This window comes from Hylobates moloch, unplaced genomic scaffold (genome assembly GCF_009828535.3).
Source record: "Hylobates moloch isolate HMO894 unplaced genomic scaffold, HMol_V3 SCAFFOLD_4, whole genome shotgun sequence".
Lineage (NCBI taxonomy): Eukaryota > Metazoa > Chordata > Mammalia > Primates > Hylobatidae > Hylobates > Hylobates moloch.
Window position 1 is genome coordinate 117,842,215 of NW_026652279.1, and position 25,163 is coordinate 117,867,377.

The window sequence follows — 25,163 nt, forward strand, 5'->3', positions numbered from 1 at the left end:
TGTGAATACCCCTATATTTGATCTGTTCATTTTGCCTCTCTGCAACAAACCCTTGGCAACTACTGATCTTTTCAGCATCTCTACAGTTTATCATTTTCCAGAATGTCATCATGTAATTGAAATTCTACAGCATGTAGCTCCTTTAGATTGTCATCTTTCCCATGGTGATATAAACTTAAGATTTATCCATTTCTTTTTATCACTTGATAACTAATTTTTTTATCACTGAATAATATTCCATTATAGGCAGGCCCAAGTTCGTTTATTCATTCATAAATTGAAAGACATCGTTGCTTCCAGTTGGGTCAATTATAAATAAAACTACTGTAAACATTCTTGTGCAGTTTTTGTGTGAATATGTTTTTAAATCTAACTAGGATCATGATTACTGGATCATATGGGAAGACTAGGTTTAGTTTCCAAAATCCTGCCATATTGTTTTACAAAGTGGCTGTGCCATTATTTTATTTTTTATTGCAATAGCTTTAGAAGTACAAGTATTTTTTTATGTGAATGAATTGTACAGTGGTGATGGCTGGGATTTTAGTACACCCATCACCCAAGTGGTATATGTTGTACCCAATAGATAGTTTTTAATCCATCACCCCCACTACCCTCCCCTATTCTGAGTCTCCAATGTCTACTCTGTATGCCTTTGCATACCCATAGATTAGCTCACACTTATAAGTGAAAACATGCAGTATTTGGTTTTTCATTTCTAAGTTGCATCACTTAGGATAGTGAGCCCCATCAAAGTTGCTGCAAAAAGCATTATTTCTTTTTTTCTTGGCTGCATAGTATTCCATGATACCATGCACAAAGACTGAGAGTTCTTGTTTCTCTGGATCCTTATCAACAGTTGATATTTTCAGGTTTTTGGATTTTGATTACACTAATAGTGTATGGTAGTACCTCATAGTTGTTTTAATTTGTATGACACTAATGGAAAATTATATTGAAAATCTTTTAATATGCTTATTTCCAATCTGCATATCATTTTGGTCATGTATCAGTTCAGACCTTTTGCCCAATTTTTAATTAGGTTGTGTGTTTTAATGTTGTTGAGTTTTAAGTGTTCTCTGTGTAATTTGAATAGAAGTCCTCTATCACATGTGTATTTTGCCAATTTTTTCTTCTAGTCTGCAGTTTGTCTTTTTGATCTCCTAATAGTATGTTTTACAAGATAGAGTTTTTCATTTTAATGAAGCCAAATAATAATTGGGTTCTTCTATGAATAATATTATTACTGTTCTTTCTTAAAAGGTATTGCCAAGCTCAAGGTCATGTATATTTTCTCTTGTGCTTTCTTCTTAATTTTTTTAGTTGTGCATTTTCATTTCAGTCTAAATCTATTTAGGATTAATTTTTGTCTAAGGTCTAGGGTCTGTATTTATATTCACTTTTTGGTATATAGGTTTTTAATTTTTCCAGCCACTATTTTTTTGTTCATTGAAATGTCTTCACTCCTTTGTCAAAAACTCAGTTTATTATATTTTTCTTGCTTATTTCTAGACTCCATATTTTAGTTCTTTGATCAATGTGTCAGTTCTTTTACCAATACCAGTCTTTTTGATTGCTGTAGTCTTATAGAGAGTCTTTAAATGGATAGTGAGTGTCCGCCAACATTGTGCTTCTTCTTCATTAGTGTTTTCGCTACTCTATCGTAATGTTGAATAAGAATGGTGAGAGAAAACATTGTTGCTTTTTTTAGATTTTTTAAAAATGATTTTAAGTTCCAGAGTACTTGTGCAGAATGTGCAGGTTTGTAACATATGTAAATGTGTGCCATGGTGGTTTGCTGCATCTATCATCCCATCCCCTAGGTATTAAGCTTGGCATGCATTAGCTGTTTCTCCTGATGCTCTACCCACCCTCCTGCTTTCCTCCAACAGGCCCCAGTGTGTATTGTTCTCCTCCCTGTATCCATGTGTTCTCATTCTTCAGCTCCCACTTATAAGTGAGAACATGCCGTGTTTGGTTTTCTGTTCCCGTGTTAGTTTGCTGAGAAAAATGGCTCCTAGCTTCATCCATGTCCCTGCAAAACACACGATCTCATTTCTTTTTTGGCTGCATTGTATTCCATGGTGTATATGTACTGTATTTTTTTAATCCAGTCTATCATTGATGGGCATTTAGGTTGATTTCATGTCTTTGCTATTGTGAATAGTGCTTTAGTGAACATACATGCATATGTATATTTATAATAGAATGAGTTGTATTTCTTAGGGTATATACCCAGTAATGGAATTGCTGGGTCAAATGGTATTTCTGGCTCTAAATCTTTGAGGAATTGCCACACTGTCTTCAACAATGGTTGAATTAATTTACATTCCCACCAACAATGTAAAAGCGTTCCTATTTCTCCATAACCTTGACAGCGTCTGTTGTTTCTTGAGTTCTTAATAATCACCATTCTGACTAATGTGAGATTGTATCTCATTGTGGTTTTGATTTGCATTTCTCTAATGATCAATTATTTTGAGCTTTTTTTGTATGTTTGTGCCACACGTATGTCTTCTTTTGAGAAGTGTCTGTTCATGTACTTTGCCCACTTTTTAATGCAGTTTTTTTTTTCTTGTAAATGTGCTTAAGTTCCTTATAGATTTTGGATACTAGACCTTTATCAGATGGGTAGATTGAAAAATTTTCTCCCATTCTGTAGGTTGTCTGTTTTCTCTGATGATGGTTTCTTTTGCTCTGCAGAAGCTCTTTAGTTTAATTAGATCCCATTTGTCAATTTTTGCTTTTGTTGCAAATGCTTTTGGTGATTTCATCATAAATGTTTGCCCATCCCTATGTCCTGAATGGTATTTGTTAGATTTTCTTCTAGGGTTTTTATAGTTTTGTATTTTACATTTAAGTTTGTAATTCAACTTGAGTTCATTTTTGTATAAGGTGTAAAGAAATGGTCCAGTTTCAATTTTCTGTATATATGGCTAGCCACTTCTCCCAGCACCATTTATTAAATAGGGAATCATTTCTCCATTGCTTGTTTTTGTCTTGTTTATTGAAGATCAGATGGTTATAGATGTGTGGTTTTATTTCTGAGTTATCTATTCTGTTCCATTGGTCTATGTGCCTGTTTTTGTATCAGTTCCATGCTGTTTTGCTTACTGTAACCTTGTAGTATAGTTTAAAGTTAGGTAGCCTGATGCCTCCAGCCTTGTTCTTTTTACTTAGGATTGTCCTGGTAATATGAGCTCTTTTTTGGTTCTATATGAATTTCAAAATAGTTTTTTTTTTTCTATTCTGTAAAGAATGTCAGTGGTAGTTTAATGGGAATAGCACTGAATCTATACATTGCTTTGGACAGTATGGCCATTTTCACGATATTAATTCTTCCTATCCATGAGCATGGAATATTTTTCTGTTTGTTTGTGTCCTCTCTGATTTCCTTGAGCAGTGGTTTGTAGTCTTCTTGAAGAGGTCCTTCCCTTCACTTGTTAGCTGTATTCCTAGATATTTTTTCTCTTTGTGGCAATTGTGGATAGGAGTTTATTCTTGATTTGTGTCTCTGCTTGTTTGTTGGTGTATAGGAATGTTTATGAATTTTGCACATTGATTTTGTATCTTGAGACTTTGCTGAAGTTGCTTATCAGTATCAGAAGCTTTTGGGCTGAGTTGATGGTGTTTTTTAGATATAGGATCATCTCATCTGCAAACAAAGACGATTTGACTTTCTCTCTTCCTGTTTGAATACACTTTGTTTCTTTCTCTTGCCTGATTGCCCTGGCCAGAACTTCCAACACTATGTTGAATAAGAGTGGTGAGAGAGGGCATGCTTATCTTGTGCTAGTTTTCAAGAGGAATGCTTCCAGCTTTTGCCCATCCATTATGATATTGGCTGTGGATTTGTCATAAATGGCTCTTATTATTTTGAGGAATGTTCCTTCAATACCTATTTTATTGAGAGTTGTTAACATGAAGCGATGTTGAATTTTATCGAAGGCCTTTTCAGTGTCTATTGAGATAATCATGTGGTTTTTGTCTTTAGTTCTGTTTATATGGTGAATTATGTTTATTTATTTGCAAATTTTGAATCAGTCTTCCATCCTGGGGATGAAGCCAACTTAATCGTGGTGGATAAGTTTTTTGATGTTCTGCTGGATTCAGTTTGATAGTATTTTATTGAGGATTTTTGCATCTATGTTCATCAGGAATATTGGTCTGAAGTTTTCTTTTTTTTGTTGTATCTAATGGGAAAGTATAATCCTACCTGAAGGTATGTTTTTAGATATTCTTTATCAGATTGAAGACATCCCTTTTTTATGTCTAATTTGCTAAGTTTTTTTTTTATCAGAAATGGGCATTGTATTTTGTCAAATGCTTTTCTCTGCATTAATTTACAAGATCATGTAATTTTTCTTTTTTAGTTTTTTGATTTGATAAATTACAATGATTAATTTTTAAAAGTTGAACTCGTCCGGGAGTAAATCCAACTTTTTTTATGTTGTATAATTATTTTATACATTGTCGGATTTGATTTGCTTATATTTGGCTTAGGGTTTTTGTGTTCCCATCCCCAGACACATTTGGTGTATAGTTTTACTTTGACTTTATTTGGTTTTAGTATTGCTAATTAGAAAAAAAATGGTCAATAATTATTTTGCAGCCTACTTGTGGAACACTTTAGAATTGTTCTATAGAGTCAGAAAGAGAGTACTTTGTAGCTAAAATGAACTCCTTTCCAGGGTAGGCTTTGCTACTTGCTGTTTGATTTTGCATATTTACCTAACATGTCTAATGTTCATTTTTTAATGGAAATAATAAAATGTACCTTGGTGTGTTCTAATTAAGAATATATTTGTATATGTAAAACATCTATGTATAGTGTTGTATATACAGTAAATAGTTAATAAACAACCACTACTTTTTTGCCCTTCATATGACATAGAAGAAACTGGAGGCATGCTAATTACCATACTATAACTTGAACATTTTAAAATCTTAATACGATGCTAAACTGGGCACTTAAGAGTAGTGGAAGATTCTGAGCTCAGTTGAAACTGTCTGTAACTACAGAGCCCTAAGACTGCTAATATTATAGGAAACATTAGAATATATTATATTTTATACACACATACATAAACATATGTTTCAAGTTGCTGATATGTTTCTTAGTTGCAATGAAATTTAAGTTCTTGATTTTTCAATGCAAATATTAAGACATTTAATAATTATAGATTGTTGCCAAAATTTTCCAATCATTTGAGAAACCAGAAAATCTTTGAGAAGATGTACCATAACCCATTATTTTGCCAATGATAATTTCTATAAGGAGATACTCTTTTCAAAAGCAATAATTTTGTAATATATTGTGAATTTAAAATAAATCAATAAATATACCTAGAGATCATTTTAATCTATTTAAGCTATAAGAAATTCAAATATACCAATTTAAACGTAAAATATTTTTTAAGTTAGAGAAATGTTACATATTATAGTAAATTATAATTAGTTTTCTAAATGTTATAGTTTTCCAGAGGAGTATAGAAGTATTACTATTCAGAAACATTGTGTGAAATTTGGATCCATAATCATTTGTTATGTGTAAACAGCTTCTAGTGTTATCTTAAAAATCCCTTGCTCTGGGGAAATGCTAAATGGAAAATAGACTAAAAGATATTTTCCAAGATAAATAGTTGTAGACAAAATTGTTATGACAGAAGACTTATGCAGTGAATTTGATTTAGTGTTCTGTAGGGAACTACAGAGAGATTCTTCTTATAAGGTAGCTGAGAACTCTGTGTTGACAGCAGAGCTAGCTATTTATTTACAAAGGCACTAAGAGTTCGGGAAGAAAATGAAAGTTTATTTAATTATACCAATAACACTTAAATAATTTGTAATGTTAGATTTAAAAAACAAATTTGACAAAAAAGTTGGTAAATTTTTAAATTTTAATTATAAGTTTAATATTACTTGGGGATATAGAGTTAAATTTTTATCTTTTGAATCATTACAACTACACACACACATACACACATGTGCATAGGCACACTTTTCATTTATTTATTTATATCAAACCTTACTCTCTGAGGATCCTTTCTCAACTTTATGCAATGCAAAATCATATATTTAGATAATTTCTTATATCTAAAACTTATAGCCAGTTTTTTCCTAAGGGGTAACTAAAGACTTCAGTCTCAGCACACATTCAGTTTCTGATTTCTCAGCTGAGTCTCCCAGAAAGGATATCAATTAGTTACAAACGTCATGGTTATTTTTCAGTGTGGCCATCTGTCCACTTAGAACTTGAATGCGATGAAAAACTTATTTCACACATGCTGGCAAACAGCTGCCAGATGGCAACAAATTGTGATCACCGTGACCCAACCTAAATTTAAACAATAGGAGTAATAATAAAAATTGGTATATGGAGACTTTCAAATTTTACTTCAGAAGGAAGTGTGGGGATTATAGGCTTCTGACCAAAGTCAGTGGTAGAGCTCTATTCTGAGTTATATAGTTAAACATGTGCTAACAAACTATAATCATCTTTGTGTTCTCCATTTTCCTAATTTTAATAACTGTAAGAGTTTAATCTTCTAAAGCTTCAAATTCTTGATTTATAATATATAATATTTAATAACTTATTGATTTCATATTTTAATATAATTGCCATCTTTTTTCCTCAAATCTAGAGCACTAAGACTGTAAACACAGTAGAAATAATCAAACATTTTTTATTTTTTAAACATCTATAAAACAATATACTCTAAATTTTGGGAAAAGTAGAATATATATTATTATTCACATTATGCAACAAAGAAAATGGGGTTTGGGAGAAGTTAATGATTTGTTCTGTGATATTCACTTACTAATATAAGTGCTAGAGCAGGAACATTAACTCAGCTATCACTGTAATGCCAATATACTTTTCAGTAAACCACCTTAAATCTTAACTTTTTTAAAAAAACAGTCATGATAATAATAAGCTGATTTGTTACACTTCATTAGAAATTAACTATTGCTTAATTCAATGATGATAATGATAATGGTGACAATAATAATTTGCGCTTACTATGTTATTACTGTGTTGAAGGCTACATTTATCACAATTTAATGTAATGTTTAAAACATACCATGATACAGAGCATTTGTTATTAACATCAACAAATTTTAATAGATGATAAACAGAAAATTAAGTGAAATGTTATCTTCTAGTATCAAAGGACTTACACATCTTTGTGTTGAGGACTCTGTTTTATTTAACCTGGGAATAGATCTTATTGCTTCATTGGTGAGGTCAGCTCTATTGTAATGTTGGTCTTCTAGTCATTCATACCAACCCTTTTAAGCTATTCATCAAGGAAATCAATCACTTCAGCAAGCTCACAACTTAACTCAAAGTTCAAAAATAAGAGAAGATGAGCTTAATGTTTCCTACTTTATGGATTTTATTCAATTCAGCCATAAATACAAATATAACAGCAGGAAAATGTGCATTTGCAAGTATATAATTTATTTACTGTGAATAGGACTCCTCTCTGGGTAATATAAAAATGTCTTCTATACTAACATTTCCTAGAGACTGCAGGTTCATCAAAGTTCCTTTAACAACAACTAAACCCAAGCTTCTCCTTATTACTTGGAACAACTCAAAAGAAACTCCTCTTCCAGTGTTAACCAAAAGTAATACTTCACCATTGTAATTGTTCATTTGAATTTACCATAATTTGTGCAAAGAGAAGTGGAGGCATCATATTTCTGTCTCAGTCTCACACTGTTTCAGTTTGTGTTATGACAACTCTAATCTTGGCTTATCTCACTCTTCTAGTGACAAGAATATAAATATCCCAGCAGTCATCATCAAGTTCTCAAATTAGTTTTTCCCTGAATGTGTCCCCTGAATTATATCTTGCTCTATTTGCACTACATAGTATGATGAAATTTTGCTTTTTCAATAAAGTATGTTTGTCTTCTAATCAATACCAGCTCATATCTTATTCACCCCTAAGTGTTCAATCAGTTGGCAGACTTTCTCGCCAATAGTATGGGCCAAGTTTAGATCAAAAGTATGTTATTGATTGTTTACAATTCTCCAGACCCAGAGGGGAAAAAACATAAGTACATTTTTAAAACTCAAAAAATGTGGCTATTAAAGAAGAAATATTGACACATGTTGATACGTTCTCCACTAAGATTGAGGCATAAGTGAGTAAGCAATAATTCAAAAAGGGAGTGTGTAGGCAAGATTTTCAAGTACAAGTAAAACCTGAAATTAGTCATGAAAAATAAGTAATAATCATAAAAATGAACAAAAAATATTTGATGGGGTTCTAGAAAAAAGAAATACATAATGAAAGGCATAGAGATATAAGATAACATGTTGTATGCCAGGGTTGGCAAGATTTGTGCTGTGGGAATAGGTAAGTGTGAAGCAGTAGTAAAAGGAGATCTTAAGAAAGATAGTTTTATGGATACCTTGATTGCATATTAAAACTTTGGGGAATATGTAAACAATGGGAAGCCAGTGAATAATCTTTAGCAGAGGACATGTAAAGTCAAAGTTACACTTTAAACTTTCTGATTGCTAATTCAAATGATTTATTCGAGGAGGGAAAAACTGAGTGAGGTAAGTCGTTCAAAGCTTGGAGGTAGAGTGTGAAATAAATTTTTAAAACATTCAAAAGATCTATTTTACATGTAAATATGTTTGCCTTTGCTTTTATTAAAAATGGTATCCTTTTACAGTCTGTAATTAATGATTTTTAATGCTACATCCCTTCAATATTCTTTACTTCTTTTGTGTCATCTTGAATTTGACTTTTTATGCCTTAATTTTATCTGCTCTTAGGCCTGTTGTCCTTAAAATTTAAGATCCTTTGTTGGTTTTTGAAATCATCTGTCTCAAAATGGCTGGGGACTAGGTTAGTTTCCTCTTCCCTCTTTTGAAATAACCCAAACACTGAGAAATAGAAAAAAAATGCAAACTACAACTGTGTATAAATAACAGGCAATTACAATTCTGAAGGACAATCATATGACGATGGACTTTCTAAAGTTGTATTAGCTAAGAAGTACAGGACAGCAACAGTAGAAGACATCTATGATCACTGATCTCACATAAAGCAGGGAGACCAAATTACAAAGTGGTGGTAAATTCTGAAAAGAAACAAACAGATAAACAGACAAAAAAAGTCTATCTATCTACCTACCTACCTATCTAGCTAATCTATCTATCTAGGAGAGAGAGGGAAAGGAGAGAAAGAAAGAAAAAAAGAGAGAGAGCGATTTTTACAGAAATGAAAAATAATTTGATTGGGGCAGAAAACTTATGAAGTTGAGCATCTTTTTCTGTGCTTAGTTGCAATCCAAGTATCTATTTTGGAGAAGTGTCTTTTGAAATTCTTTTACATGTTTTTCACAGTTCGTAGCTAAGCATTTCATTTTATGTTATTTTAAAAATAATTTAAAAATAACATGGTTATTATTTGCTAGAGTTTGTACATACGTGTCTCTCTCTATATATATATTAGTTACCTGATTCCAATAATCTCTCTAAACTCATTGATTATACCTTCACACATTTTATGACTTTTTTTTTTTTTTACCTAAACAATGGTAATTTGTGCTACAAAAAAAAAAAAAAAAAAAAAAAAAAAAGAGGCTTTTTTCTTTTTTAAACTGGATGTATTTAATTCCTGTTTTTACTGGTTGCCTGTAAATTGTAAATTTCTTTTTCTTGCCTTAGTGCACTAACTGCTTGCTAGAACTTCCAGTACAATGTTGAATAGAAGGGATAAATACAGATATCTTTTGTCTTTTTTCTGATCTTAGAGGGAGATTTTTCAGTCTTTCACCATTAAGGATTTCACACTTGTGCACACTTAAAAAGACTATATATTCAGCTCTTGATAATGAAGTGTTCTAATTTAAATGTCTTTTAGGTCAAATTGGTTAATTAGTGTTGTTCAATTCTTCTATAGACAATAATTTATTTTTTTAATTTTTGAGAGGATAAATATACAATCTATTCTATTGTAGATTAGATTTGTCTGTTTCTCTTGAAAGTCTATCAGTTTTTGCCTTGTATTATTTTATATCTCTGTTATTAGATGCCTAAATATTTAGAATTACTATGCACTTTTAATGTTTTAACACTTTTATCATTGAGTTAGCTTTTTATTCCTCGTAATTTTCTTTGTCGTGAAATTTAATCCAATATTTGTATAGTTGGTATTTATTTGGTTTAGTGTTAGTAGGGCACACATATTAATTATTCCTTTACTTTGATTCTATGCATGTGTTTTAATTTCAGGTTTATTTTTTATATGTAGTACATTACAGGGCTTTGATTTTTTTTTCAATCTGATAATATTTGCTTTTTAATTGAGGTGTTTAGACCATTTATATTTAATGTGACTATTGACATGGTTATATTTAATACTAACTTTGTGCTATTTATTTTTAGTTTGTTCCATCTCTTTCTTGTTTTCTTTTCTCTCTTTTTCTATATCTTTATTGATTAATTATTTCCTATGTTTTTTTATCTTCTTTTGTCATATTTGCTAAAAGTCTTTATTTTTCTAGAGTTGTGGTTGCTTTGGGGTTATGCTACACTTCTTTAATATATCACAGTCTCTGTTCAAGGAATATTGTGGCATACCACATTGCATATAGTATAAATACCTTAAGATAGCAGGCCTTTATTTCTCTCCATCTACCCTTTCTGCGAATATAAGCTTATATATAAATTTAAAACCTATGGAATATTATTATTTTTCTTTAAATTTTCAAATAAAATAAATAAAAGTTTAAATAAAATTCTATTTTAAATAGATTTAAATAGTAAGAAAAAAAGATTACATCTTAATCTCTGTAGTTACCGTTTCGAGTACTCCTTATTTCCACCAGTAGCATTTTCTTTCTGCCTGAAAAACTTTAATGGTCTTTGAAAGGTGGATCTACTGGTTGTTGGGCTGCCAGGTTGTCAGTGTGATCAGTTAGGACAATAAGCCAAACTGAAAATAACAATTAAGCCTTATATGCTCACTGCGACAGTCTAAATAAGAGGCATAAGAGGGCTGGCTCCCAAGTGTTTGTTTTATCCCTAAGAAATGGCACCAGACAAGAGTCCTATGCATGCAATCCAAGTGGAAGGAATTATTTTGTTATTGGAGAGCCCCAAACAAATGTTTCCTAGCTCTACTTGGACCTGTAGGTCCAGAGGGAGTCAGGGAAGGAAGTGCTTGGAGTGGAAAAGTACTGGGTCAAGGTAGAGAAAAATTCATTATCCAAGGCTCTTCCCATAAGGAGGTCTTGGCAGAGCTGCCTAAAAAGTGCCTTAGCAAAGGTCCCTGATAAGGAATCTTCTGAGTGGAGATGCGCTATGTGTGCGCGGCTGCCTCAGGTGACCTGAGTACATAACTGCAGCTTCCTTTAGAAACGGCGATGCATTGACTATACACCATGTCTTGTGAGGAAAGGAGAGCTTTCTCACAATAAGCCTACCAGACAAAACCTTATAATTGCCCATACCAAACTGGGAAGATCACACATAGGATTTTGTTGTGAAGCCAGATTCTTTACTTGAGATAAAATCAGCCTTCACATGTTTGAAGAATTCTTGATTTCATCTTCTTTTTTAAAAGATATTTCATTAGACATAGAATTTTAGGTTTACTCTTTTCTCAGTACTATTAAGTATTTGTTCCACTATTTTCTCACTTGCATAGTTTTCCATGAGAAAAATGCTGTTATCTTTATGTTTGTTCCTCTGTATGTAGTATATACATGCTCTCCAGCTGCTTTAAAAATTTTATCTTCATGAATGATTTTAATATATTTGATTATGATTTACTTTGATGTGTTTTCATTCATATTTTTTGTGCTTGAGTTTCATTGACTTCCTTAGTTCTTAGGGTTTAAGATTTTCTATGAATTTGGAAAAAGTTCAGCATTATTTCTTTAATATTTTTGTTTTTACTTCTCTCTTCTTTCCTTTGGGGATACCAATTAAACGTGTATCAGATCACTTGAAGATGCACCACAGGTTATTAAGAATCTGTTCTTTTTCTTTGTTTTAATTTGCATACTTCCTATTATAGTGTCTTTTCATTAACCTTTTCTTCTGCAGTGCCTAATCAACTGTTAATATTCCATATAGGTTTTTATCTTACATATAGTTTTAATTTCTAGAATGCAATATGGTTATTTTTATAGCTTCCAGGTTATTACTTAATTTTTATAATATGGAATACAATTATAATAATTGCAACCCTGTTCTGGGTTGCATTGAATTGATTATTTTTCTCCTTAATTATGGTTTATATTTTTCTACTTCTTTATATGCTAACAATTTTTTTTTTTTTTTTGAGATGGAGTCTCACTGTGTCGCCCAGGCTGGAGTGCAGTGGTGCGATCTCGGCTCACTGCAAGCTCTGCCTCCCAGGTTCACGCCATTCTCCTGCCTCAGCCTCCTGAATAGCTGAGACTACAGGTGCCCGCCACCATGCCTGGCTAATTTTTTGTATTTTTTTTTTTTTTTTTTAGTAGAGACAGGGTTTCACCGTGTTAGCCAGGATAGTCTCAATCTCCCTTGTGATCTGCCCGCCTCGGCCTCCCAAAGTGTTGGGATTACAGGCGTGAGCCACCGTGCCCGGCACAATTTTTTTTATTAAATGAAAGATATTATGAACTTTACCTTATTGGATATTGATGAGCTGCCCCATTCCCCCCCCCACTCCTGCCGCATACACAATGAAGAATTGATGGCTCAAATTGTCAGTAGTGTTGAGGTTTAGCAACCCTGTCCTAGGCTAAACACTTTTTAGGTACTGTCATCCAAATCATAAAAGGGATCTGAAGAAATGACACTGCTTCCAAGGAAATTAACTATGTCCCAGAACAAAGTATGAGTACTGCCGTGTTTCACTTTTTTCATTAAAGATATAGCAAAATCTTCAACAAGGAAAAAAGTTGAACTTATTCTTTAATTTTTGGTTTTTAGAAAACTATGACAACTTAAAGTATGTTTTAAAATATATATAATTTATATGATTACTTTTATAAAATAAGAAATTAAAATATGTTACTTACAATATCAGTAATAGGTAATGTCTCTGAAAAGCTTTTCTGTTACTGAGAAGTTCACTGAATATCTCATATTGAACTTAAACCTGAGTTATTTTTCTTTACAGAAAGACATTTCCAAATTTGCTGACATCTTTAGTAGTAATAACTCACTGTCAGTAGATGCTTTCTAGCAGATTTCTTTTTAAATAACAAACAATTTGTACTTTTAAGCTAACTGAGACAATAAAGAGTTGAGCTGCTTTTCAAAGATAAACGTTGTAGGGATAGAGAATTTTTAAAACTATTGTTTTTTAAAACTTCTTATTTTCAGAAATAAACTTTTTTTATATTGCATCAATGTGTCTGTGTGATTATCTTCTCTAGCTCTGATGACAAAACCAACTATCGAAATAAATTTAACTTAAAATTAGATTTTTATTTACTATGTAACAAGGAGTTAAATTCCAACCTTCAGAAATAATAATGCATCATGTTGCTATAATAAAAATGTAATAATTTTTACAGTAAATATAAAATAATGATTTTATAATATTTTCTTCATGCTTATCTTTAAGTGCCACTTTATGAGTGCATTTTATTTTATCTTATCTTATCTTATTTTTTGAGACAGAGTCTCACTCTGCTGCTGAGGCTGGAGTGCAGTGGTGCGATCTTGGTTCACTGAAACCTCCACCTGCCAGATTCAAGCAATTCTCCTGCCTCAGCCTCCCAAGTAGCTGGGGATTACAGGAGTGTATCACCACGCCCGCCTAATTTTTGTATTTTTAGTAGAGATGGGGTTTCACCATGTTGGCCAGGCTGGTCTCAAACTCCTGACCTCAAGTGATCCACCCGCCTTAGCCTCCCAAAATTCTGGAATTACAGACGTGAGCCGCTGTGCCCGGTGTTATGAGTGCATTTTAGAATACACATGGATTATTACTATAGATGTACATGTGAGTTTTATATATATATATGTGTATATATTCATGCATAAAATTATATGAATGGCAACTCATTTCTTTACCTGTAAGGATGTGAGAAAAAATAATGTAGATACTGCTTTATGAAAGTTACCTCTGTTGGTTTCCTAAAAGAGGTAGAATTTCTCCTCTGAGAACTAACACTTTTTGGTTCTTACAGTTATCATAAATATAATTGGCTTTTTTTAATTGCCTCCAATTTTCAGCAGTACTATTTCATTTTTATAAAAAAAAAATTTCCATTTAAAAAGAATTAAGGCATATTTATTTTATGCTTCTAGTCTTTCTGCATAACTATTTTGGTGTTTATGTAAGTTTATGTAGTTTTGACAGAAATATTTAATTTGTACAGGACTATGTCTAGTAATAAGCCTGTAAAATACTCAATAACTGTATTATCTGAAAAACAAGATCATTAATTTTTAAAATTATTCTTTAAAATTATTATCATTACAAAATTATACATTTAGGTGTTATTAAATTGTGTTAATTTTCAATATACCCATTCATATCCACTATTTTATTTTTCAATATAAAACAATTGACACACATTTTGAATAGTTTTTTTCTAATATGTATTAGGAAATGAAGCCAAAACAGCAGATTTTAAACTTTTCTAATATTTCAAGGGAACATGAGTAAATACTTGAATCATTTTAATGTATGCAGTTTTTCTGTTTCTTTAATTTTGCTTTATGGATTATTTCTATTACCATAAAGTTAGCACAGTTCTATAATGGCATTATCAGAGCCCTCATATGTGGAAGAGAAGACTATTATGTTTTCAATAACAAAACATATTAGAATGAACTCACCTACTCTTTATGGGCTTTATAAATTAGAAGCATAAAAACAAAAGCAACTGTTTCAAGAAAGGTTCTAAGGCATATATCATTATGGGATCTGCAAATTCTACTGTACACAATGACCTACTACCAAGAAATTCACACCTAACTAGAAACAAGTCATGCTTTCTCCAATCAAATTTAAACAACACTTAGCTTATTATTATATAAAATCAAACACGCATAAATCAAAACGTGACTGAAATATAAACTCATTTTTTAAAATGTTATAAAAACAATGTTTTGCTGTATTTTACTGTCTATTGACCATTTTTAGATATCCTTTCATAAAATGTTAATGGCAGATAAAATTTTAATCTTATCTTTTTAAGTTTAATTGTTTAATTTTATCTGTTTAATATTTCTCTTTCTCACAGTTAAGAAAACTATCTTAAAGACATTAAACCATTCCTTAGGGAAACAATACTACACAACGAGATGGGGGAAAAAAGCCTCTTACTCAATTTTCATATCTTAATTAATCTGTCTTTTAAACACCTCATCATATACTTTTGCAAACAAAACAATGTATCGCAAATCTAGGACATCGTTGGAATCACACAAATCACATCAAAGTGTTGGTCATCCAAACCAAATAACTGGAAATAATTTCTCAGCATTTCCCCTAATTCTCTCTTGTTTTTACTTTAATACTGTGATGCTAGCCATCAGATAATTTAGTTTGCTATTATATTTTATTAAAATTAAGTCACATAGGGCTAAATAAATTACAGATTGACACTGGATTGTAGGGAAAAGGACAGTTTCAACTAACCTATCTTGGAGCACGTTTGGTAACAGATGAGGAGTTGGAGATACAGCACAATCAAACAAACAAACAAACGAAAGTTTGGATCCTGAAAAAAGAGGATGTGGGAGGAAGCCCAAATTAACATAATTTCTTCCACCAGATACCAAGATTGAGACTAAGAATGCACATGAGGACAAACCATGTGGATGACAGGAAACTAGTTAGTAGATTGTCTCAAAATCTAATAATTGTTCCTAATCTCCGCAGTTAGGCTAATGTCTCCTTTCTTTGTGTGTCTGTAAGTATACATTGCATATGTATACCTATTGTATAACTTCTCTGCATTGGGTTTCATTTAAATAAAAGCATAAATGCATAATTTGAATAACTGCTTTCTCAAATTTAAGATTTTTTTTTTTAGGGGCAAGGAAAATCTTTAAGTACATGATGCATACAATTATCTAATGTTAATTAGGAGAACAGAGAAAAATGTGAAATGATACATGTTTATTCTTCAACCAATAGGCTCTCTTTGTTTTCTTCCTGTCTCCTTGGCTTCTCCTGAAGCAGTTTTTGCTAAATAATCCTCATCTTTTTATATCTGTATGTTGTGATGCCATAAGACCCAGTCATCTTCTCTCTGAAGACTCACTTCCCAGGCCTACTGACTCAACACAATAACTTTAAGTCCTATCTAGACAAAGATGAGTCTTCTCATATTTACATCCATTGAGCAAGTGACCTTTATTATCTTTCACCAGGCATAGAAGTCCCAATCCCTTCCCCACTGCATCTTGGTATTGGAGTTGCCAGGAAAAACACTGTGCAGTCAAGCACTGGATGGAACAACACTCTACCCACAAAGAGAAGACCTGGACAAAATCATCTCCCATGGTGGGCAAAAATCTCCTATCGCCAGCAAGTCCCTTTTGGCAACCATTTTAGGCCAACTGGCCTGCAGGAACTCGTCTTGTGTTGCAGTAGAAGGATCCATCCCCTCCTCATAGAAGACAGATATAGCAGAGGCAGTGTCCAGGTGCCATACACCACACGTTTAAGCACAACAATGGAGTATACATTGAGTCTGAAACAAAGAAAAATGTCTCCACACAAGGTAATAAGTCCAGTATAGGCTATGAGGACACTATCTCTTGGTAAGAAAGTGTTACATGCCAAAGACAATTATTTTATGGCCCATTGGGGGTCAAAAGATTGCATGCATAAGACTATCTTTCTCAACAGCAGCTCTATTCCTGACTTCTCAAGATCGCAAGACTCATATGGCCTTAACATTGTCAAAACTTAATTATCACTCACCCTCCAAATGAGGCTCTGTGTGTCAACATATAATTGGAAAATCTGTGAGTTAATATTAAGACTGTGATGACATGGTATTTTAATGCACTTCTCTATTATAAATCTCCCTTTTCTAAAATTTTGAATTTAATTATTTGTAAAGTAAGAAAATGGCCCATGGTACAGAGTTAACTTATTTTAGCAGTTTTATATACTCTTTTGTCATTGTGGACTTAAGGTTATAGACAGCACAAATACCAATTTTGTTTCATTTTTCCCCCACAGCCTACATAAGGGTCAGGACCATTGTTTTATTTAGTTCCCCTTATAGCATAGTTTACCATTTCAGTGTAACTGCACTTTTGAAATGGAAGGCATATTAAGCTTTACCTTACAATTCTGAAAGCAGACATTTCACAGATTTATACCATGAGCTTCTCTTCCAAAATAGCATTCTGTAGCCCTGTCTAAGGGGATACGTTTGTCATTTTGTAGATATTAATTTCCCCTTGACAGTTATTCTATGGACATTACAGGTGGTTAGAGTTGAAAGACGAGGAATACATAAATATAATAATTGTTCTCAACTGGGGACTTTTTTTTTCTCCCAGGTAACATTAAGAAATGCTGAGAAATCCTTTTGATTGTGAAACATGAGAGGGTGCTACTGGCATGTAATGGGTTAGTGATTATGGATGCTGCTAAACGTCTCATAAGGCACAACATAGCATCACACAACATGAAGTTATCTGGTCCCAAATGTCCATGGTGCCAAGGCTGAGAAACTCTTGACCAAAAATATTGATAACATTTCTTACAATTAATTTGCTTTACATAATTGATCCGATGATGTATTATAATACAAGGATAAATTTGAAAGAAAAGCAGATAAAGGCAGAATGTGTAATATTAGTATGTTACTACTAATAATGAGTAATCTTGGATTTTATTTTTTGTTTTTAACAGAAATACATGTATTCCTTTTTACAGAGAACGAGATATATATACATATCTTGTAACAAATTGGAAATAACAGGCTAAGAAATAAAGGGAAGAGAGAGAGAATGTGTGTGTTACTGGTTTACTAAGAGGTTTCTTAAATGTTATCTCAGTGACTTGGCATTCTCTGGGTTTAGAACTTTATTCCGATTATTATGATCACACAGCTTTGGAAATGCTGAGAAGCTGCTTATTCTTCAAGAACACATGTGGTTTTCTTTTTTCTATCCAGGTCGCAGTATGGTGTCCTTCATACACCATATCGTATATTAAGAAAATCTGGAAACACGTAACTCTTCATGGCCAGAGTTGCCATTTGTCTACACGTTCTTCATAGAATAAAAAATTAACTCCATATTCAAACACTAGCATATGTAATAACAAAAAATTAAATAAAAAGACATATATGGCAAACAAGAAAATTAGAAAAAAAAGGTCTGGATTCATACGAATCAGTTATTTTATCACAGATCTTCAATTTTTGCTTGATAAAATGAGAGATTTTTTTAAAAAAGTAATTTATAAAATGGTACTTTATATGTTTAATACATTTTAATTGATTATTTACTTGATTGCTTCCTATGCTGGATGCTGTTCAAAAGCAATAAAATGAAGTCTCATCACTGTGCAGCTTCCATCTAGCAGGAGAAGACAGACAGTGGATAGATAAACACATAAAAACTAAGTATGAGATTAGACAGTTATTAAGTGCTGCAAAGCCCATGAAAACATATGACAGAGAGATGGAGAGTGGAAATTACCATAGGTAAATAGACTCTAAAACCAAAATATATAAAACTTGCATTATTACATGGTTCAGCTTAGTATATAACATTGGATGGTCAGATAAGGCTTTCTGATGTAGTGAAAACTGAGCAGATAAAAAAACTGAGAGACAAAGCAATATAAGTTTCTTTAGGAGAGCATTTCTGATAGAAGGAGTAAGTGTCAAGTCCTGGAGTCCAGAGCAAGCATGTTGTTTTGAGAAGAAGCAAAGTGTGGGTTGAAGTGAGGAAGAGGAGATGTGAAAAATGATGTCAAAGGAATTACAGGGAGGCTTTAGATGTCTGTAAGAATTTGGGGCCGGGTGCAGTGGCTCACGCTGCAAATCCCAGCACTTTGGGAGGCAGAGACAGGTGGATCACCTGAGGTCAGGAGTTCGAGACCAGCCTGGCCAACATGGTGAAACCCTATTTTTACAAAAGTACGAAAAAAAAAAAAAGCCGGGCATGATGGCGGGTGCCTGTAATCACAGCTACTCAGGAGGCTGAGGCAGAAGAATCACTTGAGCCGGGAGGCGGAGGTTGCAGTGAGCCGAAATAGTGTCACTGCACTCCAGCTTGGGCGAGAGAGTGAGACTACTTCTCAAAAAAAAAAAAAAAAGAAAAAAAAAGAATTTGGATTATGATTTTAATAATATTAAAAAGCCTTTGAAAACTTTTAGGTGAAGACATGAGATAACTAGTTAAATATTCTAAAATAATAGCTATAATTTTTATGTACAAAATAGACTGGATAATGTAGAAAATGTAAGATATATAGAGAATTTAGACTCTAGGATGTGTCTAGAAGGAAGATAATGTAGAGTGGAAACACAAAGTCAAGTTGTTGGGGGTAATTTAGTGGTCCAGGTAAGAGATAGATGATGATAGCTTGGACCAAGGTGATATTGTCAGGGAGATAAAAACTGGAGGCCAACAGGATGCATATTGTGGGTGGAGCAGACAGGATTTATCTTTGAACGGAACGTAAAGAATGAGAGAAAGTGATGAGTTAAAGATTATACAAGTAATCTTTACAGTTAAAAGGTCCAAGTAACAGAATTAATGAAGGCAATATTTACTGCATTTGGAAGTAATTATAGAGATTAATAATAGAAAAGTGAATTAAGGTATCAGTCATCACAGTCTTAATACTAAGTCACAGATTTTCCAGATTTTTCTATTATATGTGGTAATTTACTTGTTTAGCAAATACTAAAATAGCTATATATTTTCAAGTTTTTCCCAACATTATGATTTTCATAGCTGTTTCATCTCTGATGCATCAGATGTGAATAATATAATAAATACATAATCAACAATACTTTCTACACCAAGAGCATTTGAAGTTCATATACTATTTCTATAACCAAAAAACAAATGGAGTTTATTGACTGGCAGGTTTCCTTTAGAATGACAAAAGATTGAAAAGAGCTTAGTCACTGCATATGCTAAATATCTGGGTATTAGATTTTTAGGCACAAAGAATACCTCATTGATATACAAAATGTAGAAATGAAAAAAAAAAGTCCTTTGGGAGATAGGTAGCTGTGGATAGTATCTACAGAGATGAAAATCTACTAAACTGATTACTTGTATTAGTGGTTTTCAGAAACTGATTTCAATGCAACAAATAAAAATAGAGCTACTCTGGGCCAGGCACGGTGGCTCCCACCTGTAATCCCAGCACTTTGGGAGGGTGAGGCGGGCAGATCATGAGGTCAGGAGATTGAGACCATCCTTGCTAACATGGTCAAACCCCATCTCTACTAAAACATACAAAAAAAAAAAATTAGCAGGGCGTGGTGACGGGTGCCTGTAGTCCCAGCTACTTGGGAGGCTGAGGCAGTAGAATGGCGTGAACCCGGGAGGCGGAGCTTGCAGTGAGCTGAGATCGCACCACCGCACTCCAGCCTGGGCGACAGAGCAAGACTCCATCTCAAAAAAAAATATAGAGCTTCTCTGGAGGAAGCATGACTAGGTGAGCTCACCAAGCTCTCTGTTTTGTTATAGTCTGTTACATCCTATGACACTTAAGAAACTTTTAAGATATATCTCAACTATCACAATATGGAGCTTGAATGTATCCTTTGCCCACTTTTTAGTAGGGTTGTTTTTTGCATGTTGATTTTTTAAGTTGCTTAGATTTTAGATGTTTGACCTTTTTTGGATGCATAGTTTGCAAATCTTTTCTCCCTTTCTGTTGGTTGTCTGCTTACTCTATTAATGGTTTCCTTTGCTCTACAGAAGCTCTTTAGTTTATTAGGTACCATTTGTCACTTTTTGTTTTTGTTGCTATTGTTGTTGGCATCTTCATCATGAATTTTTTGCCAGGTATTATGTTCAGAATGATATTTTATGGATTATCTTCCAGGATTTTTATAGTTTTAGGTTTTACATTTAAATCCTTATTCTATATTGAGTTGATCTATGTACATAACAAGAAAAGGGTCCAGTTTCAATCTGCATATGGCTAGCCAGTTATCTCAGCACCATTTTTTGAATAGGCAGTCTTTTTTCCATTGCTCAATTTTTTCAGCTATCAGATGATTGTAGGTGTGCTGCACTATTTCTGGGCTCTATATCCTGTTTTATTGGTCTATGTGCCTGTTTTTCTAACACTTCCATGCTGTTTTGGTTACTGTTGCCTTGTAGCATATTTTGAAGTCAGGTAATATGATGCCTCCAGATTGATTCTTTTTGCTAAGAATTGTCTGGGCTATTTGGGCTGTTTTTTGATTCTGTATAAATTTTGAAATAGTATTTTTCTAATTCTGTGAAGAATGTAATTAGTAGTTTGATAGCAATGGCATTGCATCTATTAATTGCTTTGGGCAGTATGACCATTTAACAATATTGATCTTTCCTGTCCATGAGCATGGAATGCTTTTCCATTTGGTTGTGTCATTTCTAAATTCTTTGATCAATGTTTCATAATTCTTATGGTTGAGATCTTTCACCTCTCTGGGTAGCTGTATTCCTAGACATTTTATTCTTTTTGTTGCTATTGTGAACGGGATTGTGTTCTTGATTTGACTCTCATGTTGGATATTGTTGGTATATAAGAATGCTATTAATTTTTGTACGTTGATTTTGTTTCCTGAAACTTTGCTGAAATTGTTTATCAGCTCAAGGAGCTTTGGGGCAGAGACTATGAAGTTTTCTAGATACAGAATCACATAATCTACAAACAAATATGGTTTGATTTCCTCTCTTCCTATTTGGATAACTTCTATTTTTTGTCTTTGCCTGATTGCTCTGGCCAGGACTTCTAGTACTATGTTTAATAGGAGTTGTGAGAGAGAGCATCCTTGTCTTGTTCCGATTTTCAAGGGGGAGGCTTCCAGCTTTTGATCATTCAGCATGATATTGGTCATGGGTTTGTAATAGATGGCTCTTAATATTTTGAAGTTAGTTCCTTCAATGCCTAGTTTGTTGAGGGTTTTTAGCGTGCAGGGATATTGAATTTTATGGAAAGTCTTTTCTGCATCTGTTGAGATAATCATGTGTTTTGTCTTTAGTTCTATTTATGTGATGAATCACTTTTATTGATTTGCAAAGTTTGAAAAAACCTTATATCCCAGGGATGAAGCCTGCTTGATCGTGGTGGGTGGTGGGTTAGCTTTTTGATGTGCTGCTAGATTTGATTTGCTAGTGTTTTGTTGAGGATTTTTGCATCTATGCTCATCAAAGATATTGGCCTAAAGTTTTCTTTCTTGTATCTCTACCAGGTTTTGTTATCAGGATGATGCTGACGTCATAGAATGAGTTAGGGAGGAGTCCCTCCTCCTTGATATTTTAGTATAGTTTCAGTAGGAATAGTACTAGCTCTTCTTTTTACATCTGGTAGAATTTGGCTGTGGTAGAATTAGAATTAGAATGTGTCTGATCCTGGGTTTTCTCTGGTTGGTAGGCTTTTTATTACTGATTCAATTTTGGAACTCATTATTATCCTATTCAGGAATTCAATTTCTTTCTGGTTCAGTTTGAGAGGTTGTATATGTCCAGGAATTTATGCATTTCTTCTAGATTTTCTAGCTTGTGTGCATATAGGTGTTCATACTGTTCTCTGAGTTTTGTTTTTTTTTTAATTTCTGTGTGGTCAGTGGTAATGTCCTTTTGTTATTTCTGGTTGTGTTTATTTGGGTCATCTCTACTTTTTCTCTTTACTAGTCTAGCTGGCATTCTGTCAAAAAGCATATGAAAAAATTCTCGACATCACTAATCACTGGAGAAATGCAAATCAAAATCACAATGAGATACCATCTCACACCAGTCAGAATGGCTATTATCAAAAAGTCAAAAATAACAAATGCTGGCGAGATCATGGAGAAAAGGGAACACATGACACAATGCTGGTGAAAAGGCAAATTAGATCAGCTATTGTGGAAAGCAGTTTGGCAATTTCTCAAAGAACTCAAAACAGAATTACCATTTGACCCAATAATTTCATTATAGGGCATATATCCAAATGAATATAAATCATTCTACCGTAAAGACACATGCACTCATATGTTTGTCACAGCACTATTCACAGCAGCAAAATCAGAATCAAACCTAAATGTCCATCAGTGGTAGACTAGATAAAGAAATTGTGGTAAATTTACACTATGGAATACTTTGCAGCGATAAAAACAACACAATCATGTATTTTGCAGCAACATGGATGCAGCTGGAGGTCATTATCCTAAGCGAACTAACACAGGTACAGAAAATCAAATACTACATGTTGTCACTTATAAGCGGGAGCAAAACACCGAGTACATATAAACAAAGAAGGAGAACAAGAGACATGAGGCCTGCTTCAGGGTAGAGGAAAGGAGGAGGGTGAGGATTGAAAAAATACCTATCAGTTACTATGCTTATTACATAAGTGAGGAAATCTTCTGTAAACTAAACCCCCATGAGAAACAATTCATCTGTAATAACACACACACCAAAAGCTAGCAAGACAGTATTATGTTAATTTAAAAAACAAAAATTATTTTCATTAAATTAGGAGAAAGACAAATTCACCACAATTCTTTGACATTGTTTATAGAGCACAAGACAGTGCATTTAAAGAAAAAAAAAATACATATAGCATGTGAATGAAGAAAAACGAAATGATTATAGCTATAATGTGGTATATGGTAATAGGGAATTACTATGGTGAAATTTTTGGAAATGAGTGGCATTTAGTCAGAATATAAATTTTATTAAGTAGCTAACCAGTACTCCTCCCATGGTGTGGGTAAATTTATGAAAAAAATTTTCTCACTATTAAAAAAAAAAGATGTTGTTCAAATGTGCAGCCTGATTTTCACAGTTGGGTAACTTATAGATATCTTTAGACCTTACTTCTCATGCTGTGAGACCCGTCGAGTCTCTGCAGGTGAAACTGCATAAAGGAAGCATTTGCTGCACACATTCCTTCATGATCCTGATGATGTTCCCTGAAGACGTTTTGTGCTGGAATCTGATAATAAATAATTCTTACAAAGAAAACAAAAGGCATAATGAAGGCAAAAGAAAAATAACATTAGCAGCAATTCAAATTCTATATTTCAAAGGAGAAAACAACATAATATTAAAGAAACTTTTAAAATAACATTAACACATCTGTGCATATTTAAAAGACATAAGAAAAATTGTGTTTACATTTAAACACTATCTTATGTTCAATTACAAAAGACAGTATCTCAATACATATTACGATGAACAGCGGTTTTGTAGTAGATGTTGTTTTCTGAATTTATCAACGCTACTAAGACATCTTTGCAAGGGCAATAACAACGAAAAGGCAAATAATAAAAGGACTCCGGCATGCATAACTAGTAACTATGCTAAATAATCAGAATATTAAGCAAAAGGAAAAAGAAGCAAAAAATCTATAAAGCCTGTTCAAAGAGGATCATGGTAGTTTGAAAAAAATATTCATTTTCAAAATAACTTTCATGGTGTGATATATTAGGAGATAAGAAAATACAATAACCTTTATATGTCTATCCTTCCTTGAAAACGTCACAAATATGATGGGGGATACTTAAATATAATTTTACATACATACATTTTCTGAATTTCATCCCTTTATTTTTTATTTATTCATATTTGAATACATACAGTTTCATATTCAGTACAACAAATTGTGCACTTTCTTACAGTAGACAGGCTGAAATCTTGTAGGAGACATTTTCATAAAACTATGAAATGTTTTATGAAAATGTCTTTAATCAAATTATTTTAATACTATTTCTTTAGAAACTTCATTAACTATGGCTCTGGACAAAATTTAATACTTTCTTTTTTACTTTTTTTGAATATTATTACATATATAACAAATATATAATTTCAGTGCTGGAACCAAATTTTTTAAAGAGGAAGATGCTATTGTTTAGGAAAACTAAACATTTGATAAAATTTGGGGGATGGTAAAAGTTGAGATCCTAACGTCAAAAACAAATAACCTGCTCTTTCAGAAATACTATTTTTTTCCCTCTTAGAAAGAAAGGGGACACAGGTAAAGAAA